The sequence below is a fragment of the Harpia harpyja genome, chromosome 7, assembly GCF_026419915.1.
Source record: "Harpia harpyja isolate bHarHar1 chromosome 7, bHarHar1 primary haplotype, whole genome shotgun sequence".
Lineage (NCBI taxonomy): Eukaryota > Metazoa > Chordata > Aves > Accipitriformes > Accipitridae > Harpia > Harpia harpyja.
In genome coordinates this window covers 47,140,562-47,153,394 of record NC_068946.1, presented here as the reverse complement: position 1 = coordinate 47,153,394, position 12,833 = coordinate 47,140,562, and positions in this window count along the sequence as shown.

The following is a 12,833-nucleotide window of genomic DNA, read 5'->3' as shown; positions in this document are numbered from 1 at the left end:
CAGCACAGACACGGGCAGCGGTCCCCACTAGCAGCCACGCAGGGCATGTGAGGTCCCTGCAAGGGCTTGCACCGGAGTAGTTACCACGTACAGAAGACCACACTGTCACATCTGCCACCAGGCCTCTCTAAGCCAGCTAAAGGGATGCCAGAGGTATTCCTCCCCGCTGCAGATTACCTTGAGTGTGCAGACACCGAAGATGGCAATATCTCCTTGACTCTCTCCGGACTCTCAAACTGCAACCTCCACAGCCTTCCCAGGGAGAATGCTTGTTGAGCAGACTTCACCTTACATATTTTCAAACATTTGGCAAAGACTGGCTAATTAACCTTCTCAAACACTGGTAAGCAAAGTAAACGTCACTCCTTTCTTTTAAGAACTAGTGCTATTCCCCAAAAAAGAGTTTTCAGAGTTGGAATTGTAGCACTATTTTCCTGACTTCTCCTTCTGCTCTTTGTCTCTGATGTGCCCTCTAACAGCTCCCTATCAAGTCAGAGACAAAAAGCTCAACCAACCTCTGCTCCTGAGCTTCTGCTCCTGACAAGGCAGCACACGTAGGCAAGCCGCCTTACAGATGTGCAAAGATGAAGCTGGATGGACCAAACATACGTGATTTCTTACGAGTGCTCCTTTTGCCTATTTTTGCTTCAGGGATTCTCTGCTGAAGACCATTAATGTTAAGGAGAATAACTTTAGAAAAAGCACAGCGTGTCACGCAGGGCAAGTTGGTGAAACCTCTTGCTCAGGAACTAGCAGGCATCCAAGCTGTTAGGCTGTATGAGCAAAGAGATTGAAACAAATTCAAGTTTCTGGGAGTAATAATTGTCCTATACTTAAAACAGTTAATATAAGTAGCAGCAAAGCTCCTTTATGGAACCAAACAGCTGAAACAACAGCAATCTCCATCCCAAACACAGTCAAGTTTTACAACCCAAAGGAAAGGCAACCTCTGGAGGGGATTTCACTGACATTGTTCACGAGCACTTTTGTGTCTGTATGAGATGAAGGAAATACCAGAGCAGCTGGAGAAAAGGAAAACAGCAGACTCAGAAGCATGTTAGTGTCCAGAGAACAAGCCAACAGAGAGAGTGTTTAGGACCAGTGCTGGCTCAATGAGGTGATGAAGAAGTTGTTGTTGGCGAGACAAAATGTTATTGAAGCCCAAGGTGTAACAGCTGTCCTTCATTTCGGATAGCCGTAAAGAAGCAGTTACAGTCACTTATGAAACTATAGCAGTCTCCAAATCAAACCCAAGAAACATGTCATCACCCAAAAAGCAAAGGCAAGTGCCTGGACATTCAGGAATGTGAATCGTGTAGATAGAAAGGTGTGTTAGGGTGAGGAGAGGGAAGCAGAGGACATACAGAGACAGAGCAGAAGTCAAGCACAAAGTCCAGAAAAAGGGAGTGAGATTATTTGCCAGAGTTCAAGGTGTGGGCTCGAGGCATAGGCCAAGGAAATATCTCATACTGTTTGATTTCTTTGTGGTCAGGAAAATTAGACTTTATCAGCCTTCAAAAGTATGCAAATTTGTACGGAAAATGCTCCCAGTGCATCCAGTTTTTCCTTCTCTCTAGAAAAATCTTATTTTTTTAGCCAGCTGCTTGAATCCAAAGGAGGAACCATGTGCATTATTCAGAGAAAGCTGGCTGTGTGCTCATCTTTTCTCTCACTCTTGATCCTAATAAGGCACCACTCTATGACACTGAACACAGAGAATGCAGAAATATGAATCAGCATGATGTCCTGTTCTGGGATATTATAGAAGAACTGCAGACACCCACAGTAAACTTTGAGACCCACAAGTAGTTATTTCACATCTTCAAAGTCTTCCCTCTACTTGAGAAACACAAACCTGAGGAATCTGTAGAAAGATTCCAGTGAAATCAGTTGCTCATTAACAGCAGGAAGCAGTATGCTCCGAAAGAAACCAAAAAAAGTCCTTATCTAGCTCCTCCCCAAGAGATTATCTTCCTGCAGGTAGAGAGACAGAGGAAAAACCTGTAGGAGACATTGTGGGAATGAAAATCTCAGCTCCCTGTTACTCCCATGTGCTCCACTTCAGCATCTCAACCAGCAGCATAAAAGACTTCATGATCAAAAACTTTAGATATCTTCCTTTATTTTCTCCTAGGAGTCTGGGTAAGTTTGCCGGGAAACTTCGAATGGAGTTCTGTGGGATTTGGATCAGGCACTCACGGAAAGGGCTGAGGAAAGGATCTTGGCAGTTTCAGTGTATAAGCACTAGGATGGTAGTCGGAACAGCCAGGAAATGAAATGGAGTAATGATGCACCTAATAACTTACTGAAAATTCTGCAATAGGGAATAGAGCCAAAATCTCAGTAAAGATGTGAGCCTTTATTTCAAAACAGAGCAAGAAGCCTCTTGGCAAACTTCCCAAATGCAAGGTGTGCAGCTGAAAGCATTATTTCCAAACAATTCCATTCCAGAAGTACAGATTGAATGGAGATTATCACAGCTACCCCCAGGGCATGACTAACCAGGACTGGTGGGGTAGATCAAGCTGGTGAATTGCTCTAAAGACTGACATTTCAATAGCGTATTGGGTGATGAGGGCCAGATCCTCAGCTGGTGTTGGCAAGGGCAGCTCCGGGGACATCAATGGAGTTGTATCATTTTATGCCAGGGGAGAATCTGGCCCATGGTATGCATGCAGAGATGATTCATAGTTTAATACCAGGTAACACAAGGCACTGTCAGAAAGACTTTAAACTAATATACTGCGATAATCTAATCTTGTTGTCTCAAACACAAACCACTTCATCAACCTCAGATTAAGTCAGTATGGGCTACGTCTTCCCGGCCCTTTAAGAGGAAGAATGCAGTAATTTACCATATGGTTATAATGTGAGGGTCACATGGAAAGAACAAAAGTCTCTCAATATATATAATCTTTTCTATTCTAGAAGTTTTGGGAAATGACGCTACTGTCAAGAACTATTTGTAAGAAAGGTATAAAGAGGGGGTATGAAGAAATAGTCATTATTCCTCAGTAACAGTAAAAGTTTTGCCAGAATATTGTTATTGTTCAGCCTGTGATACATTGCCATTTCTAATATTGCTTCATTCACTTTTTCATTTTATGTCTTTCATACAAGCTTGGAAGTCAATGCCACAAGTCAGTCTGTAGCTATTTGGGTCAAACCAGAATCCCGGGATATTTGGCCTCTTCCTTTTGTGCAATCTTACATTGCACAAGAATCCCTGTCCTCCCAACTTCAGTAACTAAAATTTTGGGGCAACTTTCACATCTTAATAGCTTTCTCAGATTTTAGTCAGGTCGTGGAAGGTTATTTTTCTTTATCACTGGGAGAGTCTTTTTTCGGAAGCCAATGCTAACTCAGCTGGTTGTTGCTGGAGAGATTTCTGTTTTAAAGACATCTAGAACAGACTATTGCAATATATTATTTCAAACTCTTTCTGATAAACCCCTAAATAAACTAGCTAACAGCCATAAAATTAATAAGAGATAGCTGGAAAAAGGAGTAAAATACACTATTCTTCAGGTGGTTAACACAAAGTAATGGGGTTGTAGAGAAACGTGTAGGTTTTGCTTAGGCAGTTATTAAAACTTTCTTAATATTTATCTAAGTTTAACACAATCTAAAAATCACTCCTCTGTTTCCTTGCACTTATCTATAACCAAATTTGTAAAAATTCAAAGCAATCATGTATGACAATGGCTGTTGATAAGACTTTTAGGCAGATGCCATATTCCACCGAAGCTAATGAGTGCCCTTCGCTTGATCTCATTTGGCTTTGGGATGCTCCACTTACCTTTTAATCAAAATCTTGTAGTCATAATTGAGCTGTCTTGGTATTGGAAGCATTAAAGGTGTGTCAAGACACTCTCCTACTAATCCAGGAAGGGACAGACTTTTCTGAATCCCAGAGACACTTAATGGTTTATGGGACATGACTTTACTCTAGGTGTCATCTTTTAAATAGCAAGTAAAATTAAGGTCTGGCCATTTGTGATTATAAAAGATCATTAATTTCATTAAGAATTGAGGTGCTCAATTCCCTTGCATCTAATTGAATTGTGCTTAAGTTACATTTCTTTGTTTTTCTATTATTTCCCGCAAAAGAGTGACTCAGTCTGATATTTAACCTGGAGATTAAATGATGGGGCATAGTAGCTGTAAAATGGACAGTCTTAAACCCATGTACACATCTTGCACAGCACTGGGTTTTTAAGTGTTTCTTTGAATTCGTTATTTGTTTCTCTGTGATTATACCCGCTTAATCAGGTATCACATGATATAGGATTTATTATCTGTATGTACATACATCCCTATGTAGGTAACATATATTTCATCATACATCAAGAATAAGACAAGACATCCAGAGTGGGTCCAGTCTTTGCTACTCACATTGATAGGTGCATCCATTTTGTTCTTTGAAACATCCAGATAATGAACATCTAAACTGAAACAGATAGATCCTAAGTTAAGGGACAAGCTATCAAAGTATTTCTCAGCAACTATACATGAATCTCTAAGAAAGAAACAAAATTCTTAATAAATAAATAGTAATTATAAATAACAAATTTTTACATAATATTTCAGCTTTTTCAGTCACAAGAAAAAACATTTTTTAGGCACAAGAGAAACCCATTGTGAAGGATTCTTTAAAATAATAGACTACTACTTATAGGATGTAGCGCTTACTCAAATTTGTTCCATTTTTGAACTTGTAACCTTTGTAGCGATGAATACAGTGATATATAACAGACTGATCTGGCAACTCTAACTCATGCGAGTCAAAGGGACTACTTGCATGAGTCAAGACTGCTTGTTCAGGCCCTTAGTGCCTCAATTTAGTAACCTGAGGAGAATGTCCTTTATATTCCATCTGGGGAAATGTAGACTATGTGCAGGTGTGCTCTTCCAGGACGAAAAAAGCAGTAAATAATTCTGACAAGATAAAGCCAGAGATAAAATTGTGAGTTCTCTTCTGATTTGTGCAGTCATTAGATATCTTAATTTTATCATGGAAAGAGTTGAATATGTAAGTATATGCTGGTTTTAATTGCAGGTTAACTGATTGTACTGTCTTTGACATTTAAAAAAATGGAAGACAAATGTATACAATTATCTGCAGAATTAGTAAAAAGATTTAGACTTGAGGCTGAATTCTGGCTTGTTATGTGTTGAGATAATTTTTTTCTATGGTTACCAAGAACTTTTCTGCATTTAGAGTGACTAAATCACTCATAATCAATTTGTCATCCAAATTCGGAACTCCTTCCTCAATACAGACTGTAAGGAATCAAGATGAGTTTTGATTTAACAATAACTGAATAAAGGCAGTGTACAAAGAATTTGTCATAGGATTTGTTCCCCTTTGAAGAAATACCTGTAACAACAGCCTTTAATAACTTTAATATACAGGTACACCGGATTTCATGTAAATCAAGGTGAAATGTGCCAATTTACTTATGTAGAGGAGTAAAATTACATTTATTATCAGGTAGTTGAGTAGGATATACCCAGCCTTCCACTGTGATAGTCCTAAGCACATTTGTAACAGTACCCTTTTCTACTCAAGGAGAAACTCATTTCCTTCCATTATTTCCAGGCAACAAGCACTCTACTACACCACATTTCAAGACGACAGTTTGGGATCTGGCAGCTGGCATGGTGCTCATAGTAAATCTGGCACATAACAGCGCTGAGGTCATTACTGGGGGTAAATCTCTCCATTGAAACTGGAAGTTGGAGAAGATTTGGACAGATACCACAAGCCGAGTAAGTAGCAAGGAGCACTCAACCATAGGCAGGTGACATGTGTGATTATGGGTGTGCAAACCCATAATCATAAACAAATATCCGTTTTACTTCAGATGCCTGCAACCAAGACTGGAGATGGTTATTATAAAAAATAGATCTTAGGAAGTGGACTGCAAAATGCCTGTTTATAGTATTTATAACAGATTTGATTTCACCTTGCTTGTTTTCCTAGGCTATATCATGAACCGCTTAACTGCCTGTGATGATGAGTTCCTCTCAGTAGCTGTCTGCCTGATTTCAGCAAGTCTAATACTTGGTGCAATTCACTCTGCTAGCACATACTGGTCAGGCAACTGTTTCTCTAGTGTATGACTTGGTTGCCATGAGGTTGCAATACCTCTCTTAACCATTTTGGTTTTCTCAAAACAATTAATAATATATTTCCAGGTATCTCACTAATTGCACTCCTGTAAGGCTGCAGGATCAGATTCCTGTTAGACTTCACATGAAACTTCATATTCTTCAAATATTCCATTTTTATGCCTGTTTGGATTGTGTCAGTACTCTGGTAGTATTGATAAGCAAATATGATTGTAATTTAGGCCTCCTCTTGTCATTGATGCATGAGAGATTTACAAGCATTAATAGGAGTTAGGATGTAAATCCCTTGCTCGACAATAGCAGAGAATAACCCCCTTCATATAGATTCTGATGACCTATGAACTAAGGGTCAAGTGGGCCATGCTACAAATTATCTGACAGCAACAGATGCCAAGGTCTTGGGAGGTGAAAAAAAATAACAAAAAACTCAGGACTACGAAATGCTCAGTGCATTTTCACAAAGAAAAAGCAGCTATAACTTCATGCGTCAGCCAGTGACATAGCCACAAATTATAAAGGAGCAAAACAAAGATTCTTTCTTGCCTGGCAGCAAACTTCCTTCTTCCTCCAAAAATATACAAAAGCAGCTCCAAAATAAATAGTCATCACAATTAACTACCTACCCAGACTGAGGGCTGCGCAATAAATCTTCAGAGTTTTCAAGTGCATTTTCAGTGTAAAGGAACTTTTGAAGAGTCAAGCAGCAGAAACCACAAAGTATGGCAATTCTGCAAATAAATGACGTTTTCATAACTCTAAGATAATCGGATTAGTTCTCCACTCATTTGCCTCAAGTTTTATACCTGTCTAACTCCATTGATTTCAATAGGGGTTTAATCTGCACCACATCAGGTCTATATCAGTCCTACATCAGTTGTAAATTGACCTACACCAGTTGTAAGTTAGAGGAAGATCACACCCGGTGTAATAGTTCACAGGCCTTATGGTCTGTTTTCACATCTGCCTTCGTATTTTATTTTGAAATCTTGTGTTATTACTTTTGGCTGTTGTAGGTTTCTTCTGTCACCCCACAGGTGTGCAAGGTCCCCTGCATGCAGAGAGGAAATACAGGTCTGAACCATGGGACTGCAGACCATTTCGGCTTTTATTTTCTAACCTCATTAAAAGCACTTTAATTTTTTGAACTGGATGCTATTTTTGCCCAGACAGTGGTGAAAGTCCCAAATCCTGCAGAGATTTTCACACTTGTAAAATGTTGCTGATGAGCTGTCTGTGGCACAACACTTGAGATTACAGGAAGCCCAAGCAAAATTCCTACTGGAATTTGGGCTGTGTTGGGGTAAGGGTGGAAAGGAAAGGAAGAAAAGTGTAGGCATCATTTCCAAACCAGAGATTTTACATATGAGCACCCTCACTGGTGTGAGGAATGTCCCCAGAATCTGCATTTTACTCAATGTAACAGGAGCCATTTCAAATTTTAATTCAGTGAAATGACTTTGTATAAGTTCGTTGGACCAGGCTCGTGATTACCAGATTCATCGATTCACAGTAATGATGCCTCAAAATGGAGCATAAGGAACTGCAGCATTTGTATCTATTCCATAATTTGTTGAAAAATTGAACATTAATGAAGCTAAGGGCAGCATGGTAAGATATTGAAAAGACACAAGGAGTCGATGGTTCTCATTTATTTGAAGATGATTCATTTGGCAGAAACTTTCTGTGAAATTGCAGATGGCAAAGGAGGGTCTAGCTCCTGAGGCACCAACTGAGCAGTGAAATTCAGTAGCATTTTGTTATTTCTGTCTAAACCCTTTTCTTTGTGCTTGCAAACCCCTGTGCAGGGAGTTTGAACAATATGATGCTACTTAGATGTCCCTTCCTCTCAAACTACAAGTCTGCAATTCTGTTATTAACTCAGGTTTGGGTTTGAGACTGTTTTGTCAACCCCCAAACAAACACCTTTGCTTCATGCTATGTTAATGCAGTGTTAATTAAAAGATCATAATCATTGCTCCCCTTTTCCCATGGAACCCTTAGACAAGAAGAGGCGATCTGTGCCTGCCCTTTGTGTAATTTATGCAGGTAACTGAGGGGATACCTATCTTGCCTGGGTATTGCTTAGGATCACAGTTCATCGGCCTGGATTACAAGCACGGCAGAGACACCAGACTGGGATGGGGCAGATGTATAAACCGACGGGCAGGATGCACCATGGGGATGGGGGGGGGCAAACAACGAGGATACAAGAGCAAAGACTGCCTGATGGAAAAGCCTCTGTGAGGTTTTAAAGAGAAAATGAGTGCATCTCGTTAAATGCGTTTGCAGACATCTATACAGCAACTGAAGATGTCATCTTCCGTTTCATTTTAGCCTTTTTGTTCTTGAGGCTGCCATCAGCCTTGTTTTCCCTGCAGACGCTCTTGCAAACAAGATGCCAGATCTCAAGAGGCTTTCTGTTTTAGAACAAAATTTACAAATAAATGAAGGACTGTAAAATGTTTCAGTGGAAGGGAAATGAATAAATTACAGTGGCTCTGACCTGCTACTGTTTTTTGTTTGTGTTTGTTCAGAGATTAGTGGCAGGGGAAGCTGGAAATTATTCTGTGCAGACATTATATGTTATGTGAGATAACACGCATTTAAAATTATGCCATCATCTTTCTTGTACTAATGTGGGGTTAATTGAAAGGCCCATTTTTCTTCTGATTTTAAAAGGGATTTATAAAGATCTGCTCTGGGTTCACAGTGTTGCTGGAAAGTTGAATGGCAGATTCCACTTTTCAGAGTTCATAAATCCTGTGGTTGCCCTGGAAAATATGCTGGTAGTCCATCTCGCATCTGAATCAACAGCAGACTTTTATGTGGCAGTAGGAAATCTTCAAGCTGGAAGAGTCTTTCCAAAGGTGTTTCCTGTGTTGTGCATATTTACAGATACTGCAGAGAATGGAGCAGGAGTAGCTAGTGAATCACCATCAGTTTTGTATGCAGTAACACAGATGTTCAAAAACTGCTGGCTATGTTCGCTTAACACCCACTGCACTGCTGCCGTAAGCTCTTATCCTACATTTTTCTTCTGAGAACAAACATATCTCGTTTTCCACAAAATCCGGGAAGGAATACATTATGTCTGCAGAACCAAGTGGCTGTTTCTGCCAAACTGTATGGAGGCTTTATTCACCATGGACTTGCTAAGATCCTTATTGTCTGCCCATTGGCTCTTGCGAAGACTGAGATTTGTCTCCAAAGCAAACTCATTGGTATGTGAAGTGATCAGCAAAAACACCCCTGTTTTCAACAATTGAAGGGATTACATGTATGCCTCAACTGACAGAAACACTGGTTTTCCATGGAATAATATCAACTGACTTGTACAATTTGAACCAAACTTTATATCCAGCACAGTGTAAATAGCAGCAGCATCATACTTCAGGACCCTATGCAGTTCCAGTGACCTATGAAATTTATATTGGCAGTGGAGACTAAAAGTGGATGGATAAGAAGAATATACCACTCAGTACTAGTTTACTGGAGTACTGGTTAGAAATGAGCCAACCTGGAGTTATCATCTAAATACCTATACATATGCATGAAAAAAAAATACATATGAATGTATATTTATGTATTGACTACATACACACATATATGAATGCATGTATATAAATACATTCTTATGTATTTATATGAAAGAAGATGCACATGTAGAAACAAAATATATTAAAAGGGAGATCAAAGTAACCTGTGTGCTCTTTGGAATTAAGGAGAATCTAGAAAAAGAAATCTGGTACATCCAAGGAAGAAGTAAAAAGAACAGGAGAAATGGTTCCATGTGTATGCTAAGAGAAAAAAAAATCACATAAATTGATTTAAAAAAAGAAAATAGAGGATTTGGAGTAGAAGCCATGCCAAATTCAGTTAATTTGGTTCTTTTATGGAAATCCAGTGCAACTCCCTTAAGTTTGGCTAAGAATAAAATTGAGTGCTTTAATGGCAGTTCAAGCCAGGAATGGAAACAACCTCTTTAAAAAAAAAAAAAAAAAGAAAGAAAAAAAGATGGTAGAGGCAATATTACTAAAATGTCAAGTCACATACTGGAATGAATCTACAGGAGGTTTGGTTCTCATTAGCCCTGAGAACCAAAGAGGCAGAGTGGACTTGCTGACTTACAATTAGTCCTTTTCTGGCCAAAGGTCCTCCACTGTGAAGAGCACAGTATGTGCCAAGGTCAATAGCCAACAATACCCTTCTTTGCAAGGACAGATAAGATGCAGAGCACATTTAACTGAGCAAGACTCTCCATTGCCGCCTCACACAGAGCTGTCTCCTTTCTCTGCAGAGGAGTCAAGTGGTGCTGGAAAGCAGGACTGAGAAGGTAACCCAAGGCTGCAGGCTGACTTGGCTGCACACAGCACTGACAGACAATCAGGTCTTGCCTTAAAAGTGTGCTGGTCTACCTTCTTGCGTTTCTTAATGCATTTGTGCATGACTAAAGAGTTATAGCAGGTAATGTATTAATCAGATGTGTTCCCATGCCTTACACTTACTGTCAGTATAGGCTGGGACTATTTGCTGTCCCTTGCATACAGGTGAATATCAACTGTAACTTGGCAAGCAAATGATAACATCTTAAGGCTTAGCAAATGGAAAATCTGACCTGGTTCTTTCATCTGATGTTAGCAAGAGCTTGATTTAGCTCTCATTTAACACACTCAAACCTTGCCTTTTTCAAAGTATCGTGCACATCTGTTGAAGAACAGAAAATCTTGAATGGATATCCTTTTCCGTTAATTACAAATAAATTTTAAAAACATTTTAAAGGTTGAAAATGTATTTTAAATACTCTCTCGGACATCCCATTGGCCATCATTATATGCACATAGATTCCAATAACAGCAACTAGTGGCCCTACCTACAAGTGTGAGACCCACTTACAACACTTCAAGTGATGTTTTAATTTTGCTCATATTTGTAACATTGCCCTTTGCAACTTTGACATTTCATAAGATAAAGTGGAAGGTGTATATTGTTTAGTAAGTCCTGTTAAATAGATTAAAATGTGAAGTAAAATCTTAAGTCCTTTCACGTAGCATAGATTCTGTTCAGACTGTTTTAGATCCTGTACACTTAAATCTGCTATACATACACAAAAATACATATGTTTATAAAGCAGCAAAACTTTCTGTCAGTGAAAAGCCTGCCAGAAACAAGTCAGTTCAGGCAAAGATACATGTGCATACTTTGCCTAGGAGAAATATTCTTGTCACATAAAAATCCCACCATTAATCAAAAATCACATTATAGCTTCTGGAATGAAGTTTCCTTTACTACTTTTTAATAATAAGCCTAAGATAAGATAAAATTGGTAATTGTACCTTCTCTTCTGATAGAAGATAATACTAAAGTGGTATAGAAATTTGAGTTACAAGAATATATTCACCCTGCTAATAGGCTTCCATTATGTAGTCTTTACTGATTTATTCATTACACATTTCTCCACATATAGAAAAATTTAATTGAAAGTTACTTATTACATTGTTACAAAATGTTAACTAGAAAGTTTTCTTTAATCAAATGATCATTAATGCTAGGAGAGCTAGTTTATTTCAATAGTGCCTTTATCAGGAGCAAGAATAACACAGGCATTACCAACAATAGTTTTACAGCACTGTTTATTATGTGAACACTTTCAGGGACTAAACAGATGCCGTTGCAGCTTGCTAGGATAGCATAATACTTTATTTATATTTATGACTTTTCTTAATCAAAGTTTTAATGACATATGAAATGCAGGCAACATATCTAATACAGTGACTTATCAAAGGAATGACATTACCAAGGATGGTAAGAGTTTGCAAAGTCAGATTCTGCCATGCGCGTGTCCCACAGAAGTAGGTGGAAGACAAGCATTCACACAGTCTCGGGCAGAAAAGCAACTTGGCATCACGTTCTCCAGCAAAGAAAGCAGGAGAGGGGAAAGTATACTTGAAGCTGGAGCTGTATCTCCGTCACTTTTGCAGATTTTGCATTCCCTCAAGGTGAGGTTTTATACCTTTCTGGTATTACTGTATCCCCTAGCAGTAACATCCCTCATACCCTTGGGAGAACTGAGGGCTCTTCTTCTAACTGGACCAGTATCCCATTTTCTGAAACCCTACACAAACAGAAAACAAAAAGAAATCTTTTGCCCTGAAGAGGTATAGGACAAGACACAAGAGATACTCACAGGTGGACACACTAAAGCAAAGGAAAATCTCCAGGCAGGCAACGGCGTAAGTGCACACAGGAGAAATTCCAATCTTGTCGTATGAAGCACTATTTTGAATGAATTTCAGCTTTTAACTGGATCTCACTTTTATCAAAAAGCATGTAGGATAGTCCCATTGCACACCAGATTTAATTCTGTCCAGCCAGTCCACCACCCGATGGCTCCCACTGCTGCCACCAAACATCTAAAGTACAGACTTGTGCTTTTGCGTAGTTGCTACGGACTGACAGAAACAGCCCATCTATAGGGTAGATCCAGGCACCCTCCTTGAGTTTTTAAGACATGTTTGCAAATATTTCCTGTGTTTAACAATAACCATAACTACACTGTAAACTTCTCTCCTATTTCTGATGGCACACTGCTCAAGAACTGCAGAAAACTGAGTCATTAGGTACATTCATAAACTCTGTGGCTGGCAGAACCTAAATCTGACTCAGACTCAACTTGTCAGTGTTTGTTTCCACAGTAAATT